Source organism: Eptatretus burgeri, chromosome 13 (assembly GCF_056783735.1).
Source record: "Eptatretus burgeri isolate ZD-2024b chromosome 13, Ebu_testis_v1, whole genome shotgun sequence".
Taxonomy (NCBI): domain Eukaryota; kingdom Metazoa; phylum Chordata; class Myxini; order Myxiniformes; family Myxinidae; genus Eptatretus; species Eptatretus burgeri.
Genome location: NC_140973.1, coordinates 11635393 through 11654926, shown reverse-complemented (window position 1 = coordinate 11654926; position 19534 = coordinate 11635393). Strand labels below are relative to the sequence as shown.

Here is a 19534-nt window from a genome sequence, read left to right as displayed (position 1 = left end):
GCACTCCTGTGGAAGGTGTTTAGTGACGTCAGCAATTAGTGCACACACACGACCCTGCGGCCATATTGGACGACAAAGGAACATCCATTGACTATCGGTGAAGTAGATAATTAGTGTTATTGTGCTTTGTGTGCTTTTTCATGGCCAAACAATCGTGGTGAAAGCTTGTCCCGAAGCTTGTGTATGTCGATACGTTGGACATTTTTTATTTGTGGAGCAATTTTTTAAAGAAAATACAGGTTATAAGTGACACAGATCCACATGAATTGAAGAATACAACAAGGTCTGGATGAGAAATGAACCCTGCAACCATTTTATCTCAAGATGTAGTGAATTATCTTGGGTGTTACTAAAAACCTGGAAGATATGAAGGCATGGAAAAGTTTGGATGCCGACAACCGGTTGATGTCTGGCTGGATCAATGATGTGGCTGTTCTTGTGAAGAATGGGTTATCACTGTTGTACGAGCAAAGGTAGGCCTATAATACACCAACGACACAGACTCATGTTGGGAGAGCAGATAAGCATGATAATTTATCTCCATACATATTTAACTTTCACCGTCTTCAAGAAGGACACCTATACTAATGTGAAAGCCAATAACTAACCAAATAACACTGACAGATGGGACGTCCAGCTAAATGTCTATTTGAAGGTCAGCGCAACCTGTGATGCAACACCCTGCCTGTGAACCATCAATCAGACAATTTATAGTCAGGTCGGTAATCAAACCTGAACTAGAAAGCTGAAGATTAGTGTGCTACCTCTGTACCATCTACACACACACACACACACACACACACACACACACACACACACACACACACACACACACACACACACACACACACACACACACAATGTGTGTGTGTGTGTGTGTGTGTGCGCGTGACCACTGTTTCTCGACAACCTCTGGACCGCTCTAATTGAAACTTGCCAGATACATTGCTGGGGACCTGAGGATGTGCCTTTTCAAGGTTTGATATTAATCGGACAAGTGGTTCCCAAGTTATGGCCATTTATTTACCAAAGCAATGACAGGACACGTTGCTGCGTAGGCGTGGCCGTTGGGGAAGAGAACCTCAGTTACCAATGACAGGACACGTTGCTTGGCGTTTTGCACCCAGCGCGTTCCCCATTAAGGGTTACAATGTACGGACTTCCAGATAGTGGTGACTTACTGTATTCTAATAATTTCTCGATTTCTTATGTGCATTTATAGATAAACACAATACCCCAATCCAGTCGTCGTTTACGAGAGCGAAGGAACGGCCTTTGTGGTTGTTTGAAAGTTTGTTTTTTTTTTGCACATACGGCCACGCACGTACGGGCATGCGAGAGCGAAGGAATGGCCTGTGTGGTTGTTGTTTCTGGCATGCGGTTTGAAAGTTTTATTTTTATTTTTTGCACGTACGGCCACGCACGTATGGCCACGCACGTATGGCCATGCACATACGGGCACGCGAGAGCAAAGGAACGGCCTGTGTGGTTGTTGTTTCTGGCATGCGGTTTGAAAGTTTTTTTTTTATTTTTTGCACATACGGCCACGCACGTACAGGCACGCGAGAGCGAAGGAACGACCTGTGTGGTTGTTGTTTCTGGCACGCGGTTTGTTTGTTTGTTTTTTTGCACGTATGGCCACACACGTACGGCCTCGCACGTACAGGCACGTGAGAGCAAAGGAACGACCTGTGTGGTTGTTGTTTCTGGCACGTGGTTTGAAAGTTATTTTTTCACGTACGGCCACACACGTACAGGCACGCGAGAGCGAAGGAACGACCTGTGTGGTTGTTGTTTCTGGCACGCGGTTTGTTTGTTTGTTTTTTTGCACGTATGGCCACGCACGTACGGCCTCGCACGTACAGGCACGCGAGAGTGAAGGAACGACCTGTGTCGTTGTTGTTTCTGGCACGCGGTTTGAAAGTTATTTTTTCACGTACGGCCACACACGTACGAGCACGCTCGTACGGGCCCGCACTAGTATACATAATTTGATTAGTCAAGCCTCCGTATCAAAATATTTATATTGTTGCTTGTAGGGAGTTTCTGCTGCGACAACGAATCCTCCATATCGGTACGATTGCCACAACAAATGTCAACACATAATGGTGCAGTCCATGTGTAGTTTAGCCATGTTTGCTTGCACAGTGCTGGACTCCAAGATGGGGGATCCAAATGTAATGACGTCACACACACACACACACACATGTTCTTGGTTTTCCGGTCTAACATAAATAAAACAAACTAGCGATATCCGTGCACATGCACGGGATAGCAGTACAACATAGCTGGTATCAGACGACAGACCGTACACGGGGAATGACAAATATACTCATTGTGCAAAATGCAAGTGGTGCTATGGAACGCCAAGACTTCCCAAACATTGTCGGCATGTCCGCTAAGTGTCACAGCAATTTCATAGGGATCGTGTGACGGCGAGCCGAGATTTTAGTGTGCAAGCTTGGTATTATAATAGAGATTAAATAAACGATCTCAGTTAAAATTGTAATTCAAAAATACTGCATGTTATTTTTTTTTTATGTCCACACTTACTTTCATGCCCGTCAGTTATTACCAACGGTTGACATAACTGGTACTCAGGTACTCACGTGCGGTAAAAACAAAAAACAAAAATAAACAAACTGAATGTGTATTTCGAAGAAGCTCAGAAAGCTCAAAAGTGTACTCCTTACCCCAGCAGAGGGTGTGATGGAAGGTTTTCTCATCGAGTGTAGATAAGATTCTTCCGTGATAATTCTGATACACTGTGATTTCAAAATTTAAGTGTACAACATTAAGTTTATAAATTATAAGATTATCATTTATAAGCTGTATTGTAAGTTTATAACTTTTAAGATTAAAAAAGAAAATAGATCTAAGGAGAAGGCGCTAGTGGAGAGGAAGAGGAGGAGGCTCGGGAGCGTCCAGAGTCCAAACCGTAAAAAGAGTGGTTTGTGAGTGTCTCATCTGGAGTGAACGTTCTCAGAGACCAATTACATTGGAGTACGATGAATACAAAGCTGAGGGGCATTAAAAATTAGAGTGGTGATTGGGAAAGCAGATGAGCGTGCTTGAAGCTGACAAAAACTTTTTTTCATGAGTACCAAACAACTTTTGCTGGTACTCAATGGAGAATGTAATTTAGAAAAAACTTATGTGAATCCCTGGTTATAACAGGTTCTCGGTTTGTCGGTTCCGAATGATGGCACAGATCGTCTGGACGACACTTTGAGACATCAACTACAAAGGAGTTCTCTGATATGAAGCCATCATTTCTCTCTAATCGTTGCTTTGCATTTCTGTAAAAAGTTCTGAACATTGTTTGAAAGTTCGAGTATTCCAAAACAACCTCCTCAAGGCTTTTTTCAGTGTGTAGATGTGTCTCTCCATTTTGAACTGATGCATTCATTCTTGTTGGATCCTCAAATGGAACATTTCAAACAAATTGTTCTCCATACGATGAACATGCACCAACTCCCTCCATGAATTTGATTTGATTTGCTTTGCTTTCTTTTCTTGTTGCACTCACTTTCGTCTTCAGGCCTTGATCTGGGTCATGTCACTTTTCATCAGTTCAAATAATTTAATTCAGTCTGTTCTCTCAAAGGTGGAAATCAGTGAAGGGTGGTTTTCATCGGGTACACAAGAGTACGAATGTATGCAAGTGACTATATATAATATATACAAGAAAAAAAAACATTTAAAAGCGAGAAGGGCACTCGGTAGAGCGCATACCTCTGCCACGCAATGCCTGATCCACAAGAACATATCGTGCCCATTATATTTTTGAAATATCATGCTATACAGTACTATATCGTTTTTGGCCCCGTCTCTCAATGGTGAAGAATCACTTTAAAAATTAAATAATTCTCGTATCCATATCCGGATTCAGATCTTCACCAAAATCAAATCACTTCGTCCTTGCCACACACCCAACCTGTCCGCCAAGTTTCATCCGAATCCGTAAACAACTTTTTGAGATATCGTGCTATTTATTGGTTTCAACCTATCTCTCAATGGTGAAGAATCACTTTAAAAATGATGAAATCCAGATCCGGATTCGGATCTTCACCAAAATTGAATCAGTTCATCACTGCCACATACCCAACGTGTCCACCAAGTTTCGTCCGAATCCATGCACAACTTTTTGAGATATCCTATACACAAACAAACAAACAGAAAGGGGTGAAAACTTAACCTCCTTCACCTTTGGTGACGGAGGTAAATATCATGCTATGACATCGTTTGTGGCCTTATCTCTCAATGGTGAAGAATCACTTGAAAATTAAATAATTCTCGTGTCCAGATCCGGATCCGGTTTCTTCACCAAAATCAAATCACTACCTCCTTGCCACACACTCAACGTGTCCACCGAGTTTCATCCGAATCTGTCCACAACTTTTTGAGATATTGTGCTTCATACTGCATTAGTTTAGCCTTATCTCTCAATGGTGAAGAATCGCTGAAAAAAAATCAGATCCGCATCCGGATCTTCACCAAAATTGAATGAATTCTTCCTTGTCACACACCCAACGTGTCCACCAAGTTTTGTCCGAATCCGTCCACAACTTTTTAAGATATCCTGGACAAACAAACAGACAGAAAGGGGTGAAAACAACCTCTTTCACCTTCGGTGGTGGAGGTAAAAATGAAAAAAACAGAAGGATAAAATTTCAAAAAAAAACAACCAAACGAGGAATAACACCGCATGACGATGCCACAATACGACACCACAATCCTCATATGGATTACCATCACGACATCTTTAGATATTTTACTCTTGTTGTGGGATTGTGATGGAACGTTGGTTTGAATTCACAATTTTCCTTCACCGAGCAGGGAGCCTTCGGGCTGTCGAGACCCACCTTCCAGGAGAAGTCTAGTTTTAGGGCACCAGAAACTCACCTTTCAAACCTCCACCATTTGTTGAAACGGGGTTGGCCCGAAAGGCCATGCAGTGAGAGTTGAGCTTGATCTCAGACTAGGAGAGGCTATTTGAGATGCTGACCATCAGGGCTGTGACCACAGTACCTTCCAACGGTGATCATGTCCTCATTATTCAATCCTGCCCCAGTCATTCCTCGCTCCTTGGAACACAATATGGCATGCCGGAGACCATTTAACCACTTATCTATTTCCCTTATGCACAGCATCTTAACTCAATAAATTTGCTTACGGTCTTTGTCGGAGTACTAACCCCATTCTTACGGTTAACTTTATCTCACTTAACATTCACATCCCTCTTATATTTATTCAACATCTCTATCCCATTTAAACTCTCAGCAGAGGATTTTAGGCAGCGCACTGGCCCACAATGGCCTTCTCGTTTTATCGAGCTCGCCCCTTCACAAGGGCTATACATTATGTGGGGGGCTGAAAGACACCGTAGGATGTTGAAGGTTTGCGATTAAAATCAAGACGTGACAGCCAGCTTTCCATGGCCATACAAGAGATGGTGTGCTCACTTGCGCAGCATCGTTTTGAGACACTGCACCAGAATGACAGGTTGTTGTGTTTTTTTTAGCTGCATATGACTCCACAGGAGAAGGAAATCTTCTTATAGCAGACATTTCAAAGGTGAGCTCCTTACATGTGCACGCTACCAACTGAGCTATCCTGCTGTCTCCAGATAATCCTTCTCTCTCGCAACGGCAGCACTGCCATCCTTCCTCAACTATGCTCGAAACTAGGCCAGCGAAACCTGAAAGCCTGGCATAAAGGCCTACTTTTATCACAACATTTTTTATCAGCCACAGACATGTGCAGGCAACAAGAATGGCTGACTATTGAAGCACCTATTTTATTTATTTTATCCCCCCACACCCCCCTCTGCCCTCTCTTGGCTTTGTCCTTTCTAGGTTTCTGCATGGTGCACACGGTCTGCCCAGTAACCTTCTTCTTGTTAAACTCCGAAACTCCAGGCGCACTGCTCATCTGCATTCATTTGTTCTTCTTTTCTGTCACCTAGAAAGCCTCCGGTTCAGGTTCTTCGCACGTGCGTGGTGACATTTGAGTTGCTCTGTTCCACGTCACCAAAGCTGATTTTATTTTTTCCAAACCGGATTCGCTGTGTTTTGTGTTGTGTCATTCGTCAATGTGTTGCTGTTACATCCCGTTGAATATTTCATGTTAATTCGTTCGTTTGTTTCCTGCGAAATTCGTTTCATATTGTCAAGGCCTTCCTCGGATAGAAAGTGTGCCCTGCTTTGGTTAGTCCTGGATGTATCCATAACACTATTGGTTCACGAAAAAATATTTTCACGAAAAAAATAAGTGACCACTATATTCGTTATTGTTGTGTGTCTATGTGTCTGTCTGTCTGTCTGTCTGTCTGTCTGTCTGTCTGTCCCGAGCATAGCTCCGTGGGTTTTGATCCAACCCTGACAAAATTTTGGTGGGAGGTTTATATCATGATCTAGTTGTGTTTTCCTGATAATGGGCGTGGTGCGCCCATTATGGGCACAGCCATGTCCAAAAAACGTGTTTTTAGGGGGTAGCCGATTTCAATTTGCATCTTCTCCTAGGGGGTTTGTCGAATCTGGCAAGGGTTTCGGTATTTGGTTAGCCCAATAGCACTTGCATAGCCCCACGGAGCTCCATTTTTTCATTTCGTCCCAAGGTCAAGGTCACAAGGTCACGAACTTAGAAAATTTCGAATTTTGACATAAAAATCATACGACCGCCCAAACTTTGAGAGCCAGGATGACAATATTTTTTAATGCATAATCTTGAGGTCATTCCCCACCTAAAGTCTTGAAACCATTTTTCTCTATCTCGAACACCTTGCCCGTGGCGCCCCCTTCAAGTTTGTTTTTACGCTGATTTCATCAAAGTATGGATAATCCGAGGAGTGTGAAATGCCATATAGCCTATATGACGTTATATTGTTCCTGGAATGTACCAGAGGAAGTTTTGCACCAAAAGTCATAATCCTTGACCTTTGACCTTTAAAGGTCACAAAGGTCAAATTTTCAAAGTTGTGGGGATCAAACCGGGTTTTCGACCTTCTTCGACGAACTAACTCCAATAAGCTATAGCACGTATCCTGTTTCCTTATTTTAATGTCCACAACATTGTTTTGTGACCTTTAAAGGTTATGCAAAGGTCAAATTTTTAAAGTTGTTGAACAAAACCGCCATTTTAGACATTTTGCAGCTAATAACCTGTCACTCGTACCACATCATGTTGATCATTTTTATAACTCGGTCAAACATTATCACATTGTCTCATCCTTGACTTCTGTAACAATCTACATCGTCAAATACCGCTCGTGAACCATCGTCGTCTTCAGACTTGTCCTATCCCATTTCTCTTTTCTCTTCTCATTTCAAACGAGCTCAAATGAGCTGAGATCCTCGTCCTCTTAATGATGACATCATAAAAAACGAATATGACGTCATTGTGATTTATCAGGTTTGCGATAAATTATCTAAGCTAATGCAAACAAAATTCAAACAGCTTGCCTAGTTTCGGCGATAATGGTATAGGCGATTTCCATTAGCGGCGATATTATGACGTCAACTTTTTTTCTAGGAAGAATTTCCAAAATCGGAGATGGTTACTGCCTGCGCGTGGGCTTTTTGCATATACATGGCAAGGTTCACGAAGATCCGATGAAAACTCTGGGTTGCGAAACATAAAATGTCAAAAAATAGGAATGACGTCATAAAAAATTATATGACGTCATAATGATGTATCATATGTGCGGTAATTCATCTCTGCTAATGCCCTGTTCGATTCCCGCAAACAGAATTCAAAAAGCTTGCCGAGTTTCGGAGATAATTTTTTCGGCGATTTCCATTAGCGGAGATATTTTGACGTCATAACTTTTTTTTTCTCGGAGGAATTTTCAAAATCGGAGATGGTTATTGTCTGTGCAGGGTATTTTTACATGTATATGCCAAGTTTCAGGAAGTTTCGATGAAAACTGTAGGCTGTGAAACAAAAAAGTCCACAAGAAGAAGATGAAGAACAACAACGTGAGTAAGACTTCGAGATCCTCCACGAGGATCTAACAATACTTGATATTTCACTCCGTAATGATTCTCATTTCTATTGAATTTCCTTTTGCTCCTGGTTCGACACCCCCTCCCCCATCCCTCACCCCCTCTTTTCTCCAAACTGAACCTACATTAAATATAAATGCTTCTTCTTTAAAAACAATAATAATAATAATAAATTAAAAATGCTTTACATCAATAACTCAATTTCTCACCGTCCATGTTCTGATCTTATACTTCCCACCCCCCCCCCAGGAGTACCTTCCACTCCGCTCTCACCTCTTGTTCATCTGCGTGTTGAACCGTCCTCCTAAAACTGATGACTCCATCTACATCTCTCTCAGACAAGATGAACAAACTTTTAACCACTCATCCCAACTCTCTCTTCCTCATATGTGGCGATTTCCATCGTCACCATGCAACTTGACTGGCTGACTTAATCTGTAAACTTTCAAAACTGGACTTCTCCCAATGGGCAAATCCTCCCTTCTGGACTTTGTGATGACTAACTTTCCCAAAAATATCTCCTGCTCTTCCTCAGCTCCAATTGGTAAATCTGATCGTATGCTTGTGTGAGTGAACATCTTTATTGCTATTCTCAAAGCTGCCACAATGCTGGCGAGTCTGGGAGTTCTCTCTAAGCAGATTTGTAGGGACTCCAAGCAGCCGTCGCTCTTCAGGACTGGTCTCTCATATCTTCTCGTCTTGTTATCCTACCCTTCTTCCCATCCATGGTACCGTGAATCCTGTGTTGAGGCAGTTACTCTGATGCAACTTGCGTTCTCTTCCTGGAAGGCAAATCTGATCAAAGGAAATCTCAGTGAATTCCAAAAAAATCTGCCAGAAGTGTGTGTCCACTCTCAGGAGAGCCATAAAACATCTATCCAACCTCAAGAATGAGCTTTCAAACATGTCTCCCTCCTCTAAAATCTGGTGACACCTTGTTAAGTCTGTCTCTGGAGTATGCTTCCCTTCAATTCTTCCCTCTCGTACCTAGCTGCTCCTGGATTCTGTGTCTTTTGCATATGAGAAGCTGGAGAAGGTTATTTTGGACCTTGACTCTTACTCTGCTATTGGACTTGACGGCATCAGCTCACGTGTCATAAAAATCTCCTCTGCTATTCTTGCACATCCTCTCTCTGCCCTTTTCCCACTGTCATATGCGCTAGGTCATCTTCCATCTGCTTGGAAATCCACCAACATCGTTGCACTACATAAAAAGGAGGACAAAACCAATCCCCTCAACGACAGATGTATCAACTTTCTTCTAATCATCAGCAAGGTCATGGAATCCATCATCACAGTTGATATGAAATCCTTCCTTTTCTCCAACAACCTCATCTCAGATCATCAATTTGGTTTCAGACCAAGTCACTCCACCTTGGACATGTTGCTTTCACTCAACCAACAATGGACAGGGGCCCTCATTGTCAGACATGAGATCAGGGCCGTCTCTCTGGACATATCTCGTCTTTTTGATACAGTCTGGCATCCTGCCTTGCTCTCCAAACTGTCTTCCAATGGCACCCAAGGCAAACTCCACACATAACTTACTGGTCAAACAGTTGGAATACGTCTTTCGATCCCGACAAATCCACAATCTCACGAGCTCTCTCCGAAAGGACATTCTGGAACACCTCCCAATCTACTTTATTAACAATCCTCTTGAGGAAGTTCAGTCACTCAAACTCTTGGGTCCATCAGTCATGATCTTTCTTATGCAAAGAACATTTCGAAGTCTCCTATCTACCTACAAGGTTTTCATCCACAGCTTAATGGGGTGCTGCTCTCTCCTCTGGGCTGGTGCTCCTGCCTCACACTTTGCTCAGCTCGATGCCATGGGAACCGAGGCTTTCGAGATCATTGGAATCCCCCACGATGAATCTGAGTCTATGGGCTTATTTCACTTCACCATCGCAGACGGGTCGGTGGTCTCTCTGTCTTCTTCCACCTCCTTTCTGGTATTGCACCCTCTGCCCTCTCCATGCTTTGTCCCCCCTCCCCCAACCATGTTTTTGCAGACCGCATGTGGTCCACCGGCAACCCCTTCCTGGATAAACTACCTAAAGCCAGCATCACTGCTCACTTCCACTCATTTGTTCCTCTTTTTTTCCTCCCTGTTGAATCAACTTCCACATCCTCTTCAATCTCATTCTCCCCTCCAGGTCTTCAAGACTGCTGTTCACCACCATCTCAGATCGTCGCCAATCCAAAACCATGATCTTTTGTACCCTCATTAACCCCACCTAAATCCCTCCTCCTTCCAATTTTCCCTCCTTGGAGTTTCCTTCTGTATCCATTTTGTCCACCCCATGCATGTGTGTTTTTTGTGAATTTTTAAAATTAATTTTTGTGTTATTTATTTATTTTTGTGTACAAACCAACAAACCTGTGGAACCAACTTCCCCCAATCTCTTCAGTCCCATTCTTTCCTCAAGACAGCTGTTCACCTCAACTTCAGCTCATCCCCCATTCCTACTCATAATATATTTTACCCCAAATTCCCTCAATTCCCAAGCACTGCCTTTTCCCATGTTGTGATGACCCCCCCCTCAACCCCTCCCTTACCTCTTTTTGATTGTAGGTTGTCAGTTGGTTTGTTCCTTTTCTGTTTCATCCTCACTTTCCCCTGCCTCTTCTTGTTGTGCTTCATTTAGCTTGTTCACTGTGATGTGTCCTTCTTCCCCTCCCCTTGATCTTACTCTCACTTCTACTATTCTGTTGGTGTCCCCCCCCCCCTTTCCAATTTGTTCTCTTCCATTCTGCTCTTGCCCTTCCATGAGCCTCGATCATGTTTATAAAAAAAAATGAAAATAAATTTTAAAAATCATCCAAACACGTCCAAAACACTTTTCACTTTATGTATCCTGATTTTTATTCCTTCTGTGGAACCAATCTCGTTTAGCCTTTCTTTTCAGGCGATGAAAACTGAAGGACAGCTTACACTTCATATCTTACTCAATGTCCATCTGTGAATCTTTACCTCTGCCACCAAAGGTTGATGGAGGTTATGTTTTCACCCCTGTTTGTTTGTTTGTGAACAAAATATCTCAAAAAGTTGTGGACAAAAATTTGGACAAAATTTGGTGGAGAGCTTGGGTATGTGAAATGGACGAAATGATTAAATTTTGGTGAATATACGATTCCGGATCTGGATCTGAGAATTTTTAAAGTGATTTTTCACCATGGAAGGGTAGGGTCAAAAACGACATATAGCATGATATATCAAAAAGTTGTGGACGGATTCTGACGAAACTTGGTGGATGAGTTGGTTAGGTGGGGAGAACAAGTCGATTAAATTTTAGTTCAGGTCCGAATCCAGATCTGGCCTATCAGTGGGATACAAAACATAAACCAATGAGCCTGGTGGAGGCTTGCGCTCTCCCGAATGCCTTTCTAGTTTCCATATGTTGTGGGTCCAAATGTCCTTTTGTGGTCGAGCGTAGCCGATGTGTTTGTTTCTCATTTCCATAAGTTTGGTGCCCTGTCCCCTCCACCTCCACGTCTCAATACAGTTTAAGTTCTATCTTGAACCTTGGTCCAATTGTGTAAAAATGAAAAAGGTATTCATGTGTTGATAAGCAGCAATGTTAGTCATTCCTGTTCTGCATTATTCTTGTGCCATACAATGTAATAACACAAGCACTGCAGGAAACGGCAAAGGGTGGAGGTAAAGCATTTGGTGTTTAGTGGAAGCTGTCACTTCCCGAAGTCTGCTATGCCAAGCAACACTGATTTTTTTTTTTTTCCGACTCAGGTTTTTTTTTTTTTTTTTTTTTTTTTTTTTTTTCTCTCTCTCTCTCTCTCTCTCTCTCTCTCTCTCTCTCTCTCTCTCTCTCTCTCTCTCTCTCTCTCTCTCTCTCTCTCTCTTTTTTTTTCATTTCAGTTTTCCCTTTTAGATGTTGGAGAGCAGAGTCTGTCTGTTATGAAGGGAATTTTATCCGACTAAAACTCCGCTCTGAGGTTGATCTGGGAGTCTGGGAGGTTGATGGTCCAAACCCCGAGTGAATCATACCAAAGACTTAAAAAAACAACGAGCTCATAGAACACCTTGCCCCATGCGGTCTTGAGAAACAAGGACGTGTGCGGGGTCTGCGAGCAGAAAATTTCATTTGTCGTGATGATACAAAATGCCAAAAAAAGTTGTCCAAGTACTGCGAAACGGAAGGGTTTTGAAAGTACCAAAAAGGCAATTTGTGTTTTCCATTGTTCAAGTATGTAATTCAATTGAAACAAAATAAAGATTTTAAACGTTGTAGAAAACAATAATTTAAAACTTTACCGCAGTTGACACAGTGTCTATCACACCACCTCACTTAACACGTTACATTAGTAATTTGTGCCTGTTGTTTATGTCCTTTATGACATCAATCAAACAATAAGTTTCCTGTTGGGAATGATCTTCAATTTTGTTTGAATGCCAGACAGGCACAATATTATCTCGCTCCCCTCTGTGTCATGTTCGATTGAGACAAATTCAGAGTGAAAGTTCTGTTAAACTATAGGTTCATTATCTGATTCATGTTCAAAATACAACATTCAATTGAGGTTGCAATAAGTTGTTCCTCGATCATAGACTGACGCTTGTAGATGGATGGACAGACAGACAAAGTGAACCAAATGCTTCATCCCACTTGTCGCTTCGCGTGCACGAGGTTAAAATGTTACATGCCGCTTCCTTGCTTGACGCTCAACATTCAAAGGATAGAGCACGGATAAACTGCTGGAAGGCAATGGCAAAGCACCTGTAATAACCATTGCCAAGAAACTGCTTTGGCAGCACCGATATTACGTAAAGAGTGCCTGCACTTGCTCGAAGCTGATAAAGATCTTCAATATTCATGAAGTGAAGTTGCATTCATGTGACAAAGTTTGGATGACCCTTGAAATCGAGTCATTAATCCACAAACGCCAAATAGCATTTCACCGTGGAGATATTCAGAATTGGAAAAGATCAACAAGCAAGGTCAAGTCAAGTCTAGTGAAAGGTAAAATAGAGTATTATTTCACACGTGTATCCAGCTTCTGAAACGTTCCAACCGCTCGGCACGGTATCGTGAAATCAGTGTTTTAACTGGAAACCAATGGGATCAAGTGCCAATATCTTTGCCTGGAACGGACATAGAGGATGATTTGGTGATCACAAACACTGTCGATGATTATTTTATTTCTGTTTCTTATCTAGACCCTCTTGATACGACTTTGCTTTTGGCTTACCTTCCAGCTCCAAAACCATGGTGCCCGACTGTAAACCCGTGGGAAGTACAAAAAGCATTGGCAATGAGTCCGCAAAAAATTTATAGTGGTCCTGACGGGATATCTGCATGCATTATCCGCGGATTCTTTGTTGAGCTAGCAACACCTCTAACTCATTTAATTAACTCCTCCTTTCAACTGGGAAAGGTCCCAGAAGCGTGGAAACATGCTATTGTTGTCCCGATACGGCGATACCCAAAACGAATCCTCTTTCTTTGGAAAAATTAAGACCAATATCCCTTACAGATCATTTCGCGAAGACCACAGAGTCATTAATTACAAGATTGATCCAACATTATATCACTTCAAAACTTGATCCGCACCAGTTTGGGAACCATAAATTGCTTTCCACTTCGCACTGCCTCATCAACATGTCACATCCTATACACGTGAATGCGGAAAAGGCCAAATTTTTATTTGTTTTATTTTTATATAATGTCGAGGCTCATATAAGAGCTAACACACAGAACGTATAACAAGGGGAGCAGGAGACAGAAGGGATTGGAGAGGGACATACAAAACAGTGGGGGAACAGAGACATGAGGAGATCTGTGGAAGGGAGAGGGATGGGGCAGGGTACACAGGGTAAACAAGATGGACACGACAGGGACTTTCAGGAAGGAAAGCAGGGAATTTGAAGGAGGTGGGTTTGGGATGGATTAATCGGGGTAGAAAAGATCATGGTTTTGGATGGGGGAAGATATGAGATGGTGGTGAACAGCTGTTTTGAAGGCCTGGAGGGAAGATGACCTGGAGGGAATCCTTTTCCTTTGTCAATTTAATGAACTTTACAAAAGCTTTTGATAAAATCGACCACACGATCGCCGTAGTAAAGCTCATTAGTCTCGGCGTACGTCCCTCGATTATTCCTTGGATCTGCGATTTCTTGTTCTCCCATCAGCTGTGCGTACACTATGATGTCACTTGCTCTGATTGGGCATTGCTCAATGCAGGAGTTCCTCAACGAACATGCTGGGGACTCAAGGAACATCTTTTTTTGTTTTAGCTATGGTCAATGATGCATTACTGTCTAATGAACTGTATATATTTAAATATATGGAGAATTTTTTTTAAACTCTGCTTCGATGTTGTTAATTACACCAGCCTTCTAATATACAATTAGCAGCCAATAACCTTTTGAAATGATCTCGATGCAATGATATGAGATGAAACCCTGAAAAATGTGTCAAAATGGATATTTAGTTTATGCACGATCCTCCGAATGAGTCTATTGTGCGGATTCCATATCCATATCCAGTGTATGGTGTGTGTGTAATTCGTGTGTGTATGGATTGTACACCGGTTCTTCCCAATTCCATATCCAGGCGATGCATGACATCATCGTCAGGGAGTACTCAGTTTTTACTCTGTTTGTTTGTTTGTTTTCTTGTTTGTCCAGGTGATATCTCAGCCCTCCTTTGAGCTAGGAAGCTGAAATTTGGGGACAAAAGTGAAGATGTGCTTTGGCAAAAGCGCTGTTTTATTTTTTGATTAATTGATTAATAATTATCATCAATTTATTAATTACTTATTTTTTTTTCTCATTTGGACAATATCTCAGGCACCTTTTGAGCTGGGAAGCTGATATTTGGACAGGACAGTGAGAAGAAGTGATTTGGCTATAAAGAGTATTTTTGAATTATTGATTAATCAATTAATCGATTAATTGTTCATTTTTTTGATGAATTACTTAATTTTTTTTAAAGTTACAGATCTGGATGAAACAGCGGTGTTTTTCATATGCCGTTAGCCAATTGATTAAAAAATAAATTATTTTACGATTATTATTTATTTATTTTAATTATGTAATTAATCAATAATGGTACACGTACACCGCAACCTCCCAATTCCATCTCCTTGTGTCTCATGGCAGGATCGCTGGGTGCCGAAAGTGCTCCGGCAATGTCGCGAGCTGAAGGATTTGTTATTTATTTATTTAGCATGGAGGCAGTGTACTTTGAATGTACCTGTACTTGTTTTTATTTTATTTTGTAGTTTAACTCTATTAACTTATTGATTTTTTCCAATTTTTGTTGTTGTTGCAATGATCCATTTATTGTCTTATTTTCGTCTTTTTTACCTCTGTGACCGAAGGTGAAGGAAGTTATGTTTTCATCCCTGTCTGTCTGTGTGCACGATATCTCAAAAAGTTGTGGACGGATTTGCACGAAACTTGGTGGATAGGTTGAGACTGTGACAAGGACGAAGTGTTTCGATTTTGTTGAAGATCCAAATGCAGATCCGGATACGAGAATTATTTAATCTATAAAAGTGATTCTTCACCATTGATAGGACCAAAAACGATATTACAATATTAAGCACTATTTTTACCTTCGCATTCTGTGAAAGATTATGTTTTGGTCGGCATGTATTTATTTATTTATTTATTTATTTGTAATCTTGTGATTCGTATAACTGAAAAAGTATTAAACCGAATTGCATGAAATTTGGTGGGATGATTGGGTATTAGCCAGGAAGCATTCGATTAGATTTTGGGATCGTTCGGGTCAAAGGTCAAGGTCACAAAAAGGTCAAAATCGTCTTTTTACGATAACACGGTCAATTTTTATTCAATTTGCATGCAACTACCGCCAAAATGTTCAGAATTCAACGCCTCATCTTGTGATATGCAATATGACACAATGACGCCCATACTCTTGTTACCGGTTAGGGGTCAAAGGTCAGGGGGGTCACGACCTTGAAAAATATGCGGTTTTTGTCATAACATGGTCAATTCTTGTCCGCTTTACATGAACCCAGCACCAAAATGTTCAGAATTTAATGCCCAATCTTGTGACACAATGACGTCATAACACATGTCACCGGTTGGGGTAAAATGTCGGGGGGGGGGTCACGCCCTTGAAAAATATGCGGTTTTCAGCATAACTCAGTCAATTCTTATTCGATTTGCATGAAACCAGCATCAAACGAGATTACCTTCTCTTGTTGAAACGTTGTATTCACCGAGCTTGCGAGTGAAGACTCGCCAAAACGACGTGAGTTGATTGTTGTTTAGTCCGTAGCCCCTGAAAGTCATGACATTATAGATATGTGGTTTGTGTCATAAGACCATTCATATGAAACCAGTTCCCCACACTCATACCAAGAACAAAAAAAGTAGTGGCGGCGAAGGTATGCGCTCTATGAGTGCCCGTTCTAGTTTGAAAATATATTGGGCCCGATATGTTCTCGTGGATCAGGTATTGTGTGGTGGAAGTATGCGCTCTACCGAGAGCCCTTCTAGTTATTATTGTGATTACTAAAGTAGGCCGGTTTATGCCAGGAATGTGGCTGAATTGTACATCGGGCAAAGGGGTGATACCTTGTTCAGACTTCATTTTGGTTAAAACTTTGGCAGGGGCCTCAACAAGCTATATGAAGTGTGAGCCTGAAATGAGATTGTATTTGCAAAACCTGACTTCCCGTGAGTATTCTGAAACATTCCTCATGCAGCTGCACACTACCATGAAAATGCTCCTCATGAAAAAGGATTATATTGACCTGAAAGGTGTATTTCCTTTCTCCTCGAATCGAAGAACGTTAAATGTACTTATCCGGGGGAAGAGATGCTTGACTTCGTGTGAAGTGGTTTAACATTGCCTCATCCACGAGCAACATCCTTGAACAAATCCCAATGGCACAGATGAAGTGGTGGCAACCATGGAGAAGTGACATGGCTGATGCACTGTCTGTAAGTTGTATTTTAATAACAGAACGAAGCAGGTAAGACCTTATTTATATAATTAACCTCAGATTGACATTTTGAATCCTCCCTAAGCACCAGATGAAATGGATTGAAATTCAGGAGTATCCATAGGGATTTCAATCCCAACTATAACAAACATTAATGATGCTCTCGGCTTCCTATTCTCACAAGTCAACGCAATTTATCCTCAACTATAACATTATGTACACAGCCATGTTGCCTACATCCTTTTTGAGCTTTAATTACAACAATATTACACAATGAGCATTCAATATAGGTTTTATATGTGTTGTTCTTCTTCCGGCTGCTCCCGTTAGGGGTCGCCACAGCGGATCATCCGTTATGATCCTCATACTGATTTGGCACAGGTTTTACGCCGAATGCCCTTCCTGACGCAATCCTGGTCGCCTCTTACGACACAGGGATAAGGATTGGGTTTCGCCATGATTCCAGGCTGCCCTACACCCTCTCATAGTGCAGCCCAGCGCAGAGCGCTCGTCCTCAAGCGATCCTCCAACCCAAGCCTCCGAGTCGCCAGATTACAGGCGCACGCCACTACGCCCGGTATAGGTTTTATATATATATATATTTTAATTTGATGGACCACTCTCTTTGCAGAGCGTTGGTGCTGCCAAAGTAGTTTCTTGGCAAGGGTGAAATTGAGTAGGTTGCCATTGCCTTCCCAGCATTGTTTGTCCGTGCTCTATGCTTTTAAATGCTGAGCGCCAAGCAAGGAAGCAACGCGTGCCATTTTTAAGTCTTTGCTATGACTCGGCCGGGGTTTGAACCAGGGGCGTCACCAAGTACTGGCCCATGGGGCACGTGCCCTGAATGTTTTTTGATGTGCCCCAAAACTATTTTAACCCCCTGGTTACAATAAACCACGTTATAACAATTAGCCTATTTTTCTACACATGCCACTGTGCTGAATGTTTTGTTGGGGGTTGGGGGATATGAAACCACTTCAAGTAACTGACCATGATAACAGGAAGGTGGGTTCATTTGACGATCCTTCTGGAGTGACAGAGTGAGATTTTCCAGGATTAAAAAAACCAACAGTTCAATTTATCAGACCAGCATCTAATCAATTCCAGATAAGCAGATCGAGTGATGCAACTGTTGTCTCCCTGTCACTGGGATGGGGCTACTATGTGGAAAGATATAAAATCTTCTGTAAAATGTGGAAAAATTGGGGGAACAATGAATGTTTGGATTGAGATATGAGAAAACCAGGTGTCCAGCCAATGGGTGTAAAGCAGTGGGGTTGAGTCAAGGCAGCTGAACACTCACCCATGTATAATATGTGATATTTTCAAAGTCCAAAAAGGGCATAACTCTGTGAAAAATTGACGAAACACCCTGAAACTCGAACTTGTTCTGTAACTTATCATGATAAAGCCAGGTACTAAGTTTCAGTTGAATATGATGAAGGTTATGGGGGAAAAAAAGTCTGAAAAACCACAGATGGGATGGATGGAAAGCAAACCTTCTGTCCCCTCCGATTAAACTGGTAGGGGACTAATAAGGAAAGGGAAGGGATATAGAGCATCTGCTTTAGAGGGTGCGGGAGGGTGGGGTGGTGGTTGTTGTTCAAAATTTGTGTACATTATTGATAGATGGCCACATTGGCAGATTATATTGATAAACGATGTTGTAATCTGCAAGTACATCCATTTGCTTGTTTCATGCTTGCAGGCTTTGTTTGCTTGCTCCAAGGTATTGTTCTTCACAAGGTGGATACAGGCCAGCTGGGACGTTTATGAAGACAAATGCATACATTCGTACCTTGGCAGATGACACACAACGCAGCCTTTTATCTGGAAGTTCGAAATTGTTTTCATCGATTGTTGTATGAAACAGGAACAGAATACAAAGTTTTCAGTGATTTCATGGGGAATTGAATCTGATTATATGATGTTATGAAAAACTGGAATGGGAGCCACATTTTATGGATAAACGTATTTCGCACTTCTAAATCAAATAATATGCTTACCTATCCATCCTTTAGGACTGATACATGGGTGTATAATAAGAAAAACCGATTGTCTTCTGAATCAAAACCGATGACTTGATTGTTGCCAACAATAAAGAGCAGTTCTCAGGGTTATTTCACGTTACAGACCCAGTGGCTTCACATGAGCTTATTACTGACAGGTATCTTCTTATTATTCTTCTTCTTTTTTTTCTACAACAATCTAAGGCTCATGGAAGAGCTTGAACATAATACTCACAGATGGGACAAAGACCAAGTAGATATCAATGGTACTTAATGATTAAATACAAGGGCATTAACAAACAAGAAAAAGAGCAATCAAAGATGGAAAACCCTCACCAGGACTTCTTTTAAGCCTGGTGTTGGTTTAATGGTTAGGGTGGCGGCTAGGGATCCTTGGGTCCTGAGTTCAAGCCCCGTTGGCCGCTGAATTAATACACCGGGGGGTTGACTCACCCTGTAATCCTGCCAAGGTCGGCGAAATGAGTACCAGTGTGTACTGATAGAGGGGCACTGCATCAGCAACACAGTCGTGCTTCCAAGAAATGATAGCTACTGTGGCGTATCCGAAGGATTGCG

General features: G+C 41.8%; 1 long non-coding RNA gene across 1 annotated transcript in view; it reads left to right on the top strand.

Annotated features, from left to right (window-relative positions):
• LOC147013849 (uncharacterized) overlaps positions 1-19224 on the top strand; it is a 38465-nt gene extending 19241 nt beyond the window's left edge. Inside the window, exon 3 of the long non-coding RNA XR_015050417.1 lies at positions 18658-19224. This is a non-coding gene — a long non-coding RNA (uncharacterized LOC147013849). The remainder of the gene's footprint in view (positions 1-18657) is intronic.
• The last annotated feature ends 310 nt before the right edge of the window (positions 19225-19534 follow it).